Consider the following 4,835-nt stretch of genomic DNA (forward strand, 5'->3'; position numbering starts at 1 on the left):
TCCTCCTGAGTAACTAATTGTCTTTTAGTTGGTGTATTTAGACCATTTATATTTTAGATCATTAGTGTTATGTTAGATAATTATTGATAAACATTTCAGATAACTATCTTTAGCACTTAAGTGTGATACTTAAGGGGTATAAATAGTTTTATAAAAAGTGTGATTTTTTTTGTTTTTGTTTTTGCTTCCTCTGATTCTATATCTTTATAGATATAGAATCTTTATCATTATTTACCTTCTTACCATTTTTTTCAACTTTATTTTTTTTTAGGATTCTACCTTTATTTCTTTAAAATGTGTTTGAGTGTGGTGTTTATTATAAAAAAATTTGTGTTTATTCTGGTTATTACAATATTCGTACATAACTTAGCACAGTCTAGTAGCATTGACAACTTACTATTTCAAAGAAAGTACAGAAAATGTACTTCCAATGCAATCTCAATTTTAAAATATGATTCTCTTTAATGTTGCTACTACATGCATTGAATACATCACTTAGTATTATAATTTGTGTTTCAACCATCAAAAATGGTTTTAAAAACCCACCAAAAAATGTAATCTATTATATTATTCCTGTTTTTACCATTCTGATTTTTTTCCTGAAGTTCCAAGCCTTTTATCATTTACTTTGTTTTGAAGAAACAAAGAATGTGGATGGGATAGACCCAATGAAATTTTAAGAAATATTTTTATAGAATTGTCATAGGTTTTAAGGGATACAAGAAGAGAACTTATTTCAAAATCACAGTTGACTTGGACAACATGGGGGTTGAGTGAAAAATGCCCAGCAGAGCTGAAAATTCATTTGTAACTTTTGACTCCCCCCAAACAACACCATACATATATTTATTGAAAAAAAGTGCATAGAAGTGGATCCATGCAGTTTCAACCCATGTTGTTCAAGGGTCAACTGTACTTGTAGTGGCTAGTCAGTGTTCTTTTAGCCTGGAAATTTTCCGATATCAGGATATATATAATTGTTTTAATCCACGGAATCCGAAAAATGCCTGACATATGACCTTCAATCATAAAGGTTGTCATTTTGAGGGGAGACCTCTGGGTTAATTAAGATCACAAAGTCTTTGGGATAATATAAGCAGGTATTATAAAAGAAAAAAATATTGGTGAGTTATGGTGCCAGACAACTTATACATTAACTTGTGCTAATTATCTCAAATTTCATCTAAGCTAATACTAAATCTATATTATGATACAATGCCAAACAATGAATAAAACTGTAGCAGTTTTCTGAACTTCAATGGTCCAAAAGCAATCTCAATTATAAAATTGAAAATAAACATCTAGTTTGAATATAGTCCCTATTCAACCAGAGTAGGCTCTTGCTTGTTTGTTTATTTAAAATGATGTTAAATATTTAACGTATTTAGTACTAATTTAATATACTTTTCAGTAGGCTTTTATTCTTCTGAAATATCAATTGATCTTTTTGTTTATAGTCACACTTCTTAAAAAAAACTCAGACCATGCATTCTGTTACTTCCTTGAATTAACTCTTTCTCAAATATATCAAAAATGTAAAAGTAATCTGTATATGACATAGAACTATGAAATACACTAGTTCCTTGTTATCCATAGGGAATATGTTCCAAAACAGGGATATGGATGCCTGTCACCTCAAATAGTAACAAAACCTTTATATGTTTATCCTTTATATATAAACCTATAGAAAAGTTTAATTTATAAATTAAGCACAGTAATAGATTAACAACAATAGCTAATAATAAAATAGAGCAATTATAACAATATATTGTAATAGTTATGTGAATGTGGCCTCTCCCTCTCAAAATATCTTACTGTACTATGCTCACCTTTCTTGTGATGATGTGAGATGACAAAATGCCTTTGTGATGAGATGAAATGAGGTCAGTGATGTAGGCATGATGCTGAAGCCTTAGGCTACTATTGACCTTTTGACAATTTGTTAGAAGGAAGATGTTGGATAACAAATCATGGAAAGTGAAACTGTGGATAAGGGGGGGCTACTGTAATACCTTAATGTTAATATTATATTTTAATTTGCTCCAGGCAAAGTTCATTTACATAGTAAAGTGTTAGGCCAACAGCACCAATTGGATTTAGAAAAGCATTCTTTACTTTCTTGATTTCAAGGTTAATATTTGAAAACAAAACTAATGATACTGCGTTAATATCTCATTTATCCCATACAATATTTCACCAATCCTGCCAGCACTTTTTAAAATGGCTCACATTGAGCTTCAAGCTCGGATAATAAAAAATTATCTCTTGCTAATATGAAGTATGTGTGATCCTTTCAAATAGTACTATCCACAATTGATATAGTATAAATGATACATAAATGCAAATATAACAGAGTATTTTGGTCTTCATTTAAGTATGGTTTTATGCATATGTTTTCATATGCATATTTTTGCACGTGCATATGAGTATGTGTTTTTTGGGGGGGTGTGCGACAGAGAGAGAGAGAGAGAGAGATGGGAAGTGAAATGACCTGTATATGGGTTCTATTTTAATGCCTTCTTTTACGTTATCAGTATCAATCAAATCATCCCTAATATATACAGAGAAGTTATTTATTTCCAAACTAGCAATTACATTACTGCACATATGGCACAACTATTCATATTCACTTTCTTTCTCACTCAATATATTCATTCTTTTTACTCCACCTCTCAGCATGATGCTTCCTCATCAAATTCTAAGTGCAAATGCCAAAAGCCTATCGAGTGTGTCTCTTTTCTGTTCTTATTTGACAAACTTCAATTCTGACTCACTAGCCTTGTTTGTGTCAGTTCTTGTCATATTTCCAGTTTTGGGGATGCCAGGAAAGAAACACATTTGTTAGGAAAACTGGACACGTTTGTGTTTTGTGTCTGCTTGGCTGGGCATTGCCACCTCTGGTTGCTGTGTCCTTTGTCACTGAAATATCTGTTGTCTTGCCTTAGAGCACATAAAGTCTTCATCAGGAAGAAAGCTGCTTTTGAATATGCTTTGAAGTCTACAGAGTAATCCAATCAGAAGGAAATGATTGGGAATCATTAAATTTTCTCTAACATTACAGTGCTGTGATGACTTTATCAGCTTTGTCATATAAGCACTAATGTTTCGCCTTCAAACTAACTATGGCTTTTGAAATCTCACTCTGTCATTACAGTAAAGCCATTGCCATTCCACTGAAAACCCCCACTGCAGAGTTCTCAGGAACTTTCCAATTTCTGACTAGGATGCGAGCTTTCCCTATGATTAGACTATAGGTCAGATCGAACCTTATTTTGGGTACGTTCAATCATCTTGCTATTTCCACTTAGATTTAGATATGTGACCCTAGAGCTGACCAGAAAATCCTTAAATCCACCAATGTTTCATAAGAATAATTTTTAATAAATAAGCTTCATAGTTTCCTTTTATTCCTTTGAGTATTACCATTGACCAAATGGAACTAAAGGAAAAATTAAATATATTTTTCATCCAAAGAGACCAACTGGCTCTTTAATAAGAACATTAAGAGAACAATTTCTTGGGTGGAATTGGAGTAGAATTTTGGTCTCAACTTTCTAGGCACCGAAAAGACTTTCTGGTATTTATAGACGCGATTATTTTTAAAGGAATCTAACTCACATCAACCAAACAGAAATAAATGTCTGACATAAAATCCAGAATTTCCATTTATTTTACCATTAAAATAATGCAACTGGCAAACTTAACAAAATGTGTATGTTGGAGATCAGTGCAAGTTCTTCCAATGAAAAAGCTCTGTTGGAAAGAAAACTCTAATCAGTGCATTGTATGTTAAGCACACAGTCATAGCAAGGAGAAACCCTTGAAAATATTAATGACCAGTGTCATCAAATCATTTGTGTTTCTCTTTTCTGTAGGAATAGTTTTACTCAATAGACTGCATTACTGTTTCCATTTATTATGAATTATTTCCCCTCGATATAGTAGGTACACTGACATAGCCTTGCTGTATGGAACCCTTATTTCTAAGATAGTATGATAATTCTTCCTCTTTAGCCAAAAGTTTTTCTGAGAACAGTGTCCTATTCAATTAATAGGTTAATCTTATTAAGCAATTTTGGTTTCAAAGTTATATTAACCAGGGGATACTCTTAAATATTACTTCATGTTTACTTGATTAAATTCTTATAGATACATTTTTCTGAGCAGGATAATCATAAATTTTATTACCCAAACTCGAGCATGATTTGATACTTATTTAGCTGTAACTGGTATATTAACATTAACTTACTTGTAGGTAATCTATTTTTTAGCTCACTAATGTCATCTGGGGAATTTAGTTGTTTTCTCTTTTTACTTCAAAGTTCTGGGATTGCATTTTTGTTATCCTTGACCTCTTAATGACTGCTGTTCTCCCATCTCTATGGTTTCTTTAGACTCAATGCACAGTGTTAGTCATTCTTTTTTTTTTTTTCCCCTCACATCTTTCTGATTTCAAAAAATCATTGCAGATATTAGGACTCTGATGTAAAAGAATAGTTGTTTGCCTGCATATTATCCCTAAGCGGCTTATTAAGATGTCACATTTTCTCAATTCCATCTGGAAATTTCTTTTAGGAAGTCAAATTTTGGGAAAAATCTCAACACACATACTCTAAGTCACCCCAATGTATTTTCTTTGGTAGAGATCATTGCATCTGCTCATATTATGATTAAGTGGAACAATGACTGGCTGTTGGAATATATGTCACTTGCAAGTCTACCCTCTGACATCTCCCAGGAGATCCTCTTTTTTCTACCTCCCCCAGGTGGAATCAGAGATGCAAGGACAGCATTCTGGGAACATAGAAGGAAGCTAAAGGATATAATTCAATACT

This window comes from Neovison vison, chromosome 11 (genome assembly GCF_020171115.1).
Source record: "Neovison vison isolate M4711 chromosome 11, ASM_NN_V1, whole genome shotgun sequence".
NCBI lineage: Eukaryota > Metazoa > Chordata > Mammalia > Carnivora > Mustelidae > Neogale > Neogale vison.